The sequence below is a fragment of the Physeter macrocephalus genome, chromosome 18, assembly GCF_002837175.3.
Source record: "Physeter macrocephalus isolate SW-GA chromosome 18, ASM283717v5, whole genome shotgun sequence".
NCBI lineage: Eukaryota > Metazoa > Chordata > Mammalia > Artiodactyla > Physeteridae > Physeter > Physeter macrocephalus.
In genome coordinates, this window is record NC_041231.1 from 77104586 (window position 1) to 77116256 (window position 11671).

The window sequence follows — 11671 nt, forward strand, 5'->3', positions numbered from 1 at the left end:
ATGGCGTGGGTGCAATCTGCTTCAGGCAGCCCCTCGCCAGACTTCTGGAGCCTCTGGAGCCAGCATGCCTGGATTTGAACCCCAATTTGCCAGTTATCACCTGGGAGACTATAGGCAAGTTACTCAGCCTCTCCATACCTGTTTCCCCATCTGTAAAATGGGGCTAACAGTGGTCCCTACTTCCCAGGTTAGTGTGAAGACTGAATGAGTCTTCAAAATATATTTTGAATTGCTGAGCGCAGTGCCAGGCACAGAACGAGCACTGAGAACGTGTTAGCTAACCTTCTTGGATGGTTGGTGGAGTCACCAAGACTTGGTCCTTAGTGTGGAAAGTTCAAAATTTTGGTTTTATCAGTTTGCCCAAGGGTGAGCAGATCCCAGGAGACTGGTCATATAACCAGGCTTGCAACAAACCTATGGATGGTGTTACCGTGGGGACAGAGGTGGCTGTCAGAAGGACCACGTTGGCCACAGTGGCTGCCTCCTGCTCTGGTAGCCACCCCCTGAGATCTAAAGATTGCAGACCTCACAGCAAGGGCAGCTGGAGATTTTCAGGGCTGTTCAAGCTGGGTGAGCCTGAAGGATGTCCATTTGAACTCAAGAATGGGCCTCTGTTCATCAGCAAAATACGAGAAATCATAGCATCTAACTCACAGGATGGTTGTGTGCACAAGATCAGCGGCCGTGGTACCTTTCCAGCCTTCCTCCCTCGCCATCTTGAGGCCAGTTGTCTCCATTCAGAGCAGCCTCCCCTGGACCCACTTGGATAAATATTGACGAATTCTTCTCCTTCCACATTCCTCCTTTATCAGTCACCAAATCCCTGACACCTCACACCGGGTGAAGTATGATCCCACAACACGTACAAGATTGGGGTGGTCTCATTCCAACCCCAGAGATGATTGTTGAATGGATAACTTGGTGAATCAATGAATGGAAGGAGGTTCCCAGAACCTCCTGAAAACTCACCCTGAGCTCCCAACGTTGGGCAACTCTCCCCAGAGCCCCAGCCAAACGCTAGGTCTGAGGAAAGGCTTCCCTACAGCTGTTTCATCCACCCTTGCCATCTCTCATCTCTCACTAACATGGCAACCTTTCTCTGCCTCCATCCTCCCCCCACCATGCAGTCTAGACAACCAGCTGTGTTTTCAGCCTCCCCCAGCAGAAGTGCTGCTGTCACAGCTGTAGCCACTGCCCACATGTCGGGTGGTCAGTCTCTAGCACTCTCCTGCTCCCCAAGTCACAGCTGTCCACCATTCACCCCACCCAACCTCCTATGATGGCCTGCAAAAGAACACTGAGGTTTTCACTTGCTGTTCCAGGTCCACTGATAGCCCATGACACTGGCCAAGCCCCAGCCCTTGCCCTGCCAGCCCCATCTGGCCCCAACCCATAGAATCCTGCGGGTGGCCCACTCTTCATCGGAAGTATCACCTGCTGTCTGGACTCCAGTCCATCAGGGCAGACTGAAACCCCTCAGATCGGGAGGCCAGCCAGAGCCAGCAAGGAGTTTGTGGCCCTTTGAAGGCTGGGATGCTGGACCCTAGCTCTGTCCAAACAGGAGCATTGTCTCCAGTTTGGTTCCAGCTTTTTCCCCATCATTGAGCCACTGCCCAGACCTCTGCATGGTTCCTGGCTACTGAGGTCCCTACACAACAACCAGAGGATTCCAAGAGTATCTGAGCTTAGAAGATCCTAAGGAATCGTCCAGTCTGATGGAGATGCACCTAGAGTGTTCGAGAATGTGTTAGTCTTTTTCACTGTAACAATGATTAGGGGTGCTCCAGAATTGGGTGCTGTGGGCCAGAGATGCTAAATGTCCCACAATGCACAAGGCCATCTGCACAGTGAAAAATTGCACCCCTTTCTTCATTGGAGAAATACTGATTTTAGTCAAAAGTACTTCCTGGGTAGTTGTCGTAACTAAGAGCCATGGAGGATAAGGGACTAGCCCAAGATTACACAGCACATTTGTCTTATAGGCAATCCAATGAGGGTAACCCAGGAGTTCTCCTTCTTAAGAATTTCAGTGTCATCTGTTGAAAATCCCCCAGCAGTCACCAAGTTTGAGGCACTATGGGAGAGTCAAAGACTAATGTGAGACTAATGTGAAGGCTTCACAGAAGTGTCATTTGAGCTGAGCCTTGGAGGTTGGTTCATGGACCTGTGACTTCTCAAATTGGGGAGAGCATAACGGGCAATAGTGAGACACCTGGTCTGGTGCCCAGGGGTGAAGGTGGCTGAGAAGTGAGCACAGATTTGGGGGAGAAAGCAGTGGAGAATGGGGAGTGGCTGAAAGGTGAATTGAAGCTAGATCACAGAGGACTTTGCATGTCAACTGAGGGTTGGGATTTTCTCCTACATGCAGTACGAAGCCACTGAAGATATCAGAGTAGAAGGTGGGCAATGATTAGCTCTCTGCTTAATAGGAAGGTTATTGAAGCCGCCTGTGAAGAAACAATGGGAGAGACATTATGGGCGCTGGAAACCACTGTCTGAACAGTCCTCATGAAAGACACACATGAAGTCATAGATGAGAACAGGGTCAAAGGGATGGGGCAGGGGAATGAAGACCACCTCAGAGCCAAGCAACATTGCAAGGATTGGTGATGTCCTTATCATTAAAACAAGTGATATTATCTGAGTTTGAGTTCCCCTGGAAGTAAACCCTAAGAAAGGATTTGAGGGAATTCCCTGGTGGTCCAGTGGTTAGGACTCCGAGCTTCCACTGCAGGGGGCACTGGTTTGATCCCTGCTTAGGGAACTAAGATCCCGCATGCCTCACGGCACGGCCAGACCAAAAAATAAAAAAATAAAAAAAAGGATTTGAATATAGTTTATGTGGAAGATCATCTCAAAGAATAACAGTAGGGGAGCGGGGAACTCAGGCAGGAAAGGGAAGACAGCAAAAAAAAAAAAAAAAAAAAATGTGTATTACATCAAGCCAGTTACCCCTGTGGGTAACTGGAGATCAATCTTGCTGGAAATCTCTGGGAGCACACACTTCTGAGTTAATCCTTAAAGGGCAAGGGAGTTGGGAGTATCTATCCACTGACTCACACCAGGCATTGTTTGAGGATTGCTCCTGGGAGCATTAACTCTCTGGTACTTTTGGAATGCTCCACATGCAGGAGCAGGCTCTGCAGCCAGAAGAAGTCCTCAGGTACAGTCTCGGGTGCTTGCAATTGGAAGCTACCAGGTAGCTGTGTAGGAAAACGGTGAGTACCTGTAAGATGGAGCAAGATACTGATCGTATCTGCAACACACATTCTTTACATACAAGTTGAGTGAATTAGCCAAGATGGCTCCCCATCTAAAAGTGACTCCATAAGTGAACTAGGTAGGATATTTCTGGGAGAGGGCCTTGACAGCTGAAATGCCTAGCTTCTGTGACCCCAGGAAGGCAGAGAAGGACGCTGAAGTACAATAATTTGTTCTGACAATTTTTGCTTTATATATTTTGATGCCAAGTTATCAAGTGCATACAAATGTAGAGTTATATCTTCCTAGTGAATTAAGCTTTATATCATTAGGAAGTATTTCTCTTTACACCTAATAATGCTTTAAAATCTAGTCTTATTTTGACATAGCTCCACTAGCTTTTTGCTTTTGTTAGTGTTGTATGTTATATCTTTTCCCATCCTTTATCTTTCTTTGTCTCTATATGTCAGGTACCTCTATGTAAGCAGTGTATAGTTGAATTTTGGTTCTTATCCAAAATAGGTTTGAAAATCTGAAAGTCTTTGCCTTTTAATGGGAAAATTTTACATATCATAAAATTATTTTTATATTTGGGTTTTAAATCTATTTTTTTATCTTGCTTTCTATATGTTCTTCCTACTCTATGTTCCTTCTTCTATCCTTTCTTTGTGCCTGAATTATTTTATTCAATTATCTTCCTCAATTATTTTGTGAAGTTATTCACTCTTTTACAGTTTCTTAGTAGTTACCCAGAGATTACAGCATGCATTCTTAACAAATCCTAATGTTAATTAACTCTTTTACTCTCTTCTCTCAAAATGTAGGCTGGGACCTTAGGGCCTTAACTCCCCCCAAACACTATCATATTATTTTTCTATACAGCCAGTATTATTTGATATTTACCCACGTATTTACCATTTCCATTGGTCTTCCTTCCTTTCTGCATCTCTGACCCCCCATTTGGGATTATTTTCTTCTGGCTGAAAAATATTCTATTAATGTGGGCCTGCTGGTGATTAATTCTCATGATTTTTATTAGCCTTAGTATTTATTTCATCTCCACCTGAATATTTTTTTCTGGGTATTGAAGAATAAGTTGGTGGTTATTTTCTTTCAGCCCTCTAAAGAATCCCATTTTCTTCTGGCTTCCATTGTTTTACATTAAGAAATCAGCTATATATCCAATTTGTTGTCCCTTTGAAGGTAATCTGTGTTTTTCTCTGTTTTAAAAATCTTCTTATCTTTGATTTTCAGCTTCTAGTTTTATCTAGTAGTAAAAATGTACTTTTTCATTTTACTCGGATAGGCCTAGGTATATATTCCTTCTACTTATCCTGATTTAGTTTCTTAGAGCTTACTGAACAAATGGATTGGTGTCTTTTATCAGGTTTTGAAAGATCTCAGCCATTATCCCTTCATAACTTTCTTCTATCCCATTCTCTTGAGCCTTCTTACTCTTTCCTTTGGTCTATTAGACTCTCTTCTATGTTTTCCCTCCATTTCCCTTTCCATGCTTCATTCTGGATATTTTTTCTCATCTAGTTTCAATTAACTAATTCTTTATCAGCTTTGTCTAGTATGCTGTTAAACCTATCCTTTGAATTCTTAGTGTCAGGTATTATAATGTTCAGTTCTAGAATTTCCATTTTGAAAAAAATAGTTTCAGTTCTCTGCCAAAATTCTTTTTTTCTTCCAGTTTTATTGAGATATAATTGACATACAGCACTGTATACATTTAAGGTGTACAGCATAATGATCTGACTTACATAAATCATGAAATGATTATCTCAATAAGTTTATTGAACATCCATCTCATATAAATACAAAATTAAAGAAATAGAAAAAAATATTTTTCTTGTGATGAGAACTCTTAGCACTTACTCTTTGAACAACTTTCATATATAACATACAGCAGTGTTAATTATATTTATCATGTTGTACATTATATCCCTAATACTTATTTATCTTATAACTAAAAGTTTGTATCTTTTGACTGCCTACATCCAAATCCCCCTACCCTGACTCCCTTCCTCTGCTAACCACAAATTTGATATTTTTCTATGAGTTTGATTGACGTATCAATATAATTGACCTACAACACTATGTTAGTTCCTGTTACACAACATAGTGATTTGGTATTTCTATACATTTCAAAATGATCACCATGATAAGTCTAGTTATGATATATCACCCCTACAAAGATATTACATAGTTATTGACTATATTGCTCCACATGGGCATTTCATACCCATTATTCATTTATTTTGCAACTGGAAATTTGTACCTTTTAATCCCTCTCACCCATTTATTTCCTTCCCCATCTCCTCACCTCTTGCCTCTTTGTTCTCTGTATCTATAGCTCTGTTTCTGTTTTGTTATATTTGTTCATTTGCTTTGTTTTTTAGATTCCACATATAGTGAAATCATGCAGTACTTTTCTTTGCCTGACTTATTTCACTTAGCATAATACCCTCTAGGTCCATCCATGTTGTCACAAATGGCCAGATATCATTCTTTTTTATGGCTAAGTAATATTCTATCATATATATATATATATATATATATATATATATATATATCACATATTCTTTACCCATTCATCTGTTAATGAGCACTTGGGTTGTTTCCATATCTTGGCTATTGTAAATAATGCTGCAGTGAACATAAGGGTGCATATATCTTTCTAATTAGTGTTTTTGTTTTCTTCAGATAATTACCCAGGAGTGGAATTGCTGGATAATATAGTAGTTCTATTTTTAATTTTTTGAGGAGTCTCCATACTGTTTTCCACAGTGGCTGCAACAATTTACATTCCCACCAACAGTGCCAAAGGGTTCCCTTTTCTCCACATCCTCGCCAATCTGCCAAAATGCTAAGCATCATATTTTAAAATTTTAAATCTACATGCATAACTCCAACATCTAGAAAGGATGTTATATATGTTTTCCTTACATATCTGTTCATGTTGCCTCATCATGTGTCTGTTTTTTTGTTTTTTAGGTTTGGGGGGGAGTCTTGTTTTTTTGTTTTTTGTGAGGTTATGTTTTTGTGTGTGCATGCCCTGGACATTGTCTTTGCAAAATCATTTGTAGAAATTATCTAATACCAGGATGATATCTTCTTCCAGAGAGGATTTACAAGAGCCTGAAGGCACTAGCAACATTGGATCACCTTAATCCAATTTCAGGAATTGGGATGAGTCAAAGCTAAGCTGCAGCCTCTGTGAGAACCTGTCCATATCCAGATCATCCTTCCTCCTCAGGTGCAGCCCTTTGGGGTCCCAATTCAAAGCAAGGGGGTAACCAAACACTTCTCTTGATAAGCCTTGTCTTTTATCCCCAGGAGACCCTCAAAAGCCCTGGTCAACCTTGCAGCACCTCAGTTGCTTCCTCCCTTCCCAAATGAAAAGCGTTTCTGAAGCCAGGCACACCTGCCTAGTCTCCACACCCCAGCCCAATAATTCTCTACTGCCTTATTGATCTTATTAGCACTCAGATGCTTCGGTTTGTTCTTTTCATATATGTGTGTGTGTGTGTGTGTGTGTGTGTGTGTGTATACACACATACTGTGTTTTCATATATATGTATATATACACATATTTTGATATATTTATATCTTCTCTAATTACCTTCAGCAGGAAGGTTAATCCACATTACCTAGTCTACTGTTTCTGAAAGCACCATGATGTGTAAGAAGTTTCTGAGACATTTGCAACAGTGTTAAAAAGGCGTGTGTGTTTTTTGAAGCTAACGGTTTACACAACACAGATTAACATGTTATGGTTTGTCACAACAGAATTTATGTTTCTGAGTTAAAAAAAGATCTGAGATTTATATAATTTATTGACTTTAATACCAAAGAGGGTTGGTTAATCAGGATTAGAAACTTTAAAAAGGCAAAGTTAAATGACGAGTTTATGTTTTGAACAAAGTTTCATGTTTTGAAAATAAAATTAGATTCCATGTTCATTTTAAAAGCACCATGACCTGGGGAAATTGACAGGACTGGTGGGTGGGTGGAAATTTATAAGACGGGATGAGGAGTGGAGGGTTGGATCTGGGGTGATAGGGAGTGGAGAGCAGGTAGATCTGGGGAGAACACAGTGAGTTCAGCACTGGACGCCTTCCTTTACTGGGCTGGAGGGAGTCTAGCAGGGAAGGCCGGTCAGTGGCCAGAAGTGGAGTTCTAGCTGGGTGATCTGATAGAACGGAGACATGGACTTGGGAGCTGCTTGTGCACAGACTGGACTCAGACCAGGGGAATCAAGTGACCCCGGAGGAGCGTGTACAGAGACAGGAGATGCCATCAGAGCACTGGTCTTTGAGGGCAAAGGGAGGCAGAACAGGTGCCAGGTGGCAGGGAGAAGGAACACGTGGGCCCTGACGGCCCTGGGAAGAGGTTCTCTCAAAGCCCTGCTGGTTGTAGGGCCAATTTCCTCCAAGAACTTGAGGTTGAGATGTGGGGGAGGCCTCTGCTGACTGGGAGAGCAGTTTCCGTCAAGTGTTGGGAACCCGGAGGCTACCAAGAAGGGGTTAGGGAGTGAGTGGGAGGCCAGGAAGCAGAGGCAATGTGTATACACTTCTTTTTTAGAATGTGTGGGGCTCTGAAGGAAGGAATTGAGATGGTGATTAAGGGAAGAGCCAGTGAGAGCTACTGGAGGAAGTTTGTGGGCAGAAGGGAAGGAGCTAGGGCAGATGGAGGGACCAAAGAACCCCCCGGAGACAGAGCAGAATGGAGGAAGTCAGCGCCCACCCCAGGGGGCCCTGAACTCCACCAATAGCTCTGATCATTCCCATTTTTCAGATGAGGAGAGTGAGATTCAGAGAGGCTGACTTTCCCAAGTGACTCCTAGAGGAAATTGGGACTCGGATGGGACCCAGGTGTGCCAGGTTACAAAGCCCGCCCCTCAACCCCCGGCCCACCCACCCCCGTCGTGATTTCAGGGTTTCCATGACCATGACCACCCCCGTCACCGCCACACTGCCACCGTCATCATGCCCACCATGGCCTCCACCACTGTGACCACCACTGCCACCGTCCACCCCACCGCAATAATTACGTTCACCAATACGAGATTTCCTGTGCCAAACACATGCAGTTTCTGTCTTTGGGGTCTCCTATTCTGAGAACATGCGAACAACAAAACAGACTAACAGAGACAGTCAGCCAAAGCCTTTCAATCACATGGCCGGTCAGGGGTTCTGCTGGTCCATAGTCAGACGGCCGGCATTCCTGGCTTCTTCTTGGGGGAGGGGGCGTGTCAGAAACTGGCTTTTCCATTTCCAAACTCGTCTTTTCTCACAGCAAGCTCCACGGGCCTCCCCATCACCCATCCTCACTCCACCCCAAATCCTCCATTCATTGTCTCTGAGCTGGGAAAATTAAACAGATTTTTCCCGAGGGAAAATCCTTAGGGAAGGGAGTGTGTACAGAGAGATTAGGGCTGGGCTGAGGCCAAGTCCTTCTTGGTCCTCCTCTGAGACTCTGGGCTTCCTGCAGGGACATGCTCCCACTCAACAGGGCCCCCTTCCCTCCCCCAACTCCCCACAGCCCTCCCTGGTACAACCAGGGAGGGGAAGCCCCGGGGCTGCAGCCTGGCCCCGCCCACCCCGTGCCCACGGGCCCCAGAGCCTCCCCAGCCCTGCTCACAGGCTCTGTCCCCCGGGGCCCCCAGGCCTCAGGCCTGGAGAGATGGAGGTCTGGGTTGTAAAGGGATATGGGGTGGGGAGGTGTGAGGCCTGAGGATGCTCAGAGAAGTTTCCATGATGAGTAGCTTGTTCTGAGCTGCTCTGTCAATTCCCCCTCCTTACTAATCCCAGGATTAGAGTAAGTGGAATTCGGGAATACAGGGGCCGGAGACTGGGAATGGGGCGCAGCGTGGTGAGGGGTACCAGGCAGGCTTGCACCCGCTGTGTGGTCTGGGCAGGCATTGACCTCTCTGAGCTCCACTTACTCACTTGTCAAATGGGGATCATCAAGTCCGACCACAACTGGAGAGGACGTGTGTAAGACAGTGTTCGGTAAGCGGTGGCTAGTTGACTGTTACTGTTGTTATGAGCTCTAAGTGCAGAGAAGAGCCAGGAAGAATGGGCATTTCTTGAGCCCAGGAAGGCCAAGCGATTCAGTGAGGAGAACGTGGCATTGGCAGCAGATAGGAACACGGCATTGGCATCAGATAGGAACATGGCATTGGCACCAGATAGGAACATGGCATTGGCAGCAGATAGGAACACGGCATTGGCATCAGATAGGAACATGGCATTGGCACCAGATAGGAACATGGCATTGGCATAGATAGGAACATGGCATTGACACCAGATAGGAACATGGCATTGACATCAGATAGGAACATGGCATTGGCACCAGATAGGAACATGGCATTGGCACCAGATAGGAACATGGCATTGGCATCAGATAGGAACATGGCATTGGCATCAGATAGGAACATGGCATTGGCATCAGATAGTCTGGGCTGGACCTCCTCTCCACTGTGAGCCCCGCAATAACCCACCCTTCTTAGGCCTCCACTTCTGGGTTGATACATGCAATGCCTTACAGCCCTGCTTCAGGGACTGAGTGAGATCTAACAGAGGCGTGGGTCTACAGCAGTGTCTGTTGTGTCTACCCCACTTCTATTTTGTCTCTGTCAGAACCCGATGAGTCCCATTCCTTCCCGCAACTCACTAGGGGTGAGGACCCTGGTTCCATCCTCTGCCCTCCTCCAAGGGACAGTCCAGGGGTCCCAACCATCCTTGTCTTGCCTGATTTTTGCCACACTCCCTTGCTCCTTTTCTCCAAAACCATATCCACCTGTCACTTCCCTTGCTTCAATGCCTACCATGCTCCCTATTACTGACCACATGTAAACCAGCCTTCTCAGCCTGGCATTCGAGGCCCCTATGCCCCACCTTCTGGCCCCATCTTCTCTCCCCTGTCTTAGCAGACGCCCCTTGCCCTGAGCTGACTTGGCCCTGGCTGACCTCCTGCTCCCCAGCCTGTCCCCACGGCACTCTTCTTCTGCCGCCTCCCTCCTCCTTCCTCCCTCAACCTCCAAGCTGGGTCCTGACTCATCCATCTCTGAGCATCAACGGATATAAGAAGTCACAAACAAACCAAATCTCAAGCAGCAGCCGAGAGGAAGCCTATCAATAATGGGCCCTAACACAGTTACCAGGAGGATTGGCTTTGGGAAGAAGTAGGTAATCCAATCTCCCTCCGGTCGCCATCTGTCTCCATCTCCCCAGCCTTGCCCGCAAGGTGCCCACCCCCCATCCGGCAGCCCAAGCAAACGAGTCTCAGGACATAATGCAATTCCGTTAAAGAGAGCTTGGGTTCTTTGGGGACAAGAGGAAGGTTTCCAGAAGGATGAGGAGGAGGGGACAAGAGCAGAGTCAGAGGGGACAAGTACGGGAACAGCACCCACCCTAAGACTGACCGGGGAAGGCAGTGTGGAAAAGAGCCTGTTGTCTTCAATATTCTTCTTCCTCTTGTATTTTTATCCATGTGGTCTTCCTTTCAAGTTTCTGGAATGGTGGCATGTGGGAGGGTTCTGAGCACATAGAAGGTGCTTAGACATATAACTCCCACTTAAGGGGGCAGAGGGGCTCAGCCACAGGCTCTGGCCCCAGGCTGCCTGGGATGGTGACCCCACCCCATCCCTGGGCAGGGATGTGACCGGAAAGGCCTATCTGACTTCTCTGTGTCTGAGTCAGTCTCTCTGTGAGATGCAGATGGTAGTAGTACTACCCAATTCAGCTGGCTGTGAGGACTAAGTGAATTGATCGAGGGAAAGCCCTAGAGCAGGGCATGATCTCTGGGACTGTTCCCATTAGGTTAACTCTTACGGTTACCGTGTCACATGGAGTGGGATGGCTGCTCCTGAGGGGCTGCCTTCAGGGGCCACCCAAACCCTGCCTGTCTGCAGCAAAATGGTGTGGGGATGATAGCTTTACAGCTGGCAGTGGCTGGCAGCAGCTGAAATCCCCTTTCAGCATCAGAACTGAGCCCTACTCCCCACGGGGCCTCAGGGACCGCACACTGGGGCTGCAGGCAGCATGTTCCCGCGTGCACAGCCAGCCCACCCCAGAGATTCTCATCTCCCTGGTGTGGGGTGAGGCCCCGGTGAGGCTGACAGCCAGCCAGGAGTGGGGACCACCCTCTCTGGCCTGGGAGACCACCTGAATGTGGTTGCAGGGCCAGGCAGAGAAGGAGAGGGAGAGGTCAGCAGGACCTGGAAACGCAGGGACCCTCACAGGGAGCAATGGGTGGCATCAAATCTCTGGCTGCCAATTCCCCATTCATTTAGTCCATAAAAGTTTACGGTCTGCCTGCTCTGTGCTGGGGCTGGGGCAAGCCCCTGGGGCTCTAGGGAGGAAACACAGGGTCCCTGTCCTCCAGGCCACAAATTCTAGTAGGGGAAGCAGTGGCAGTCAATCATGATAAGAGCAGCTACCTCTGGGGTGCATCCTGA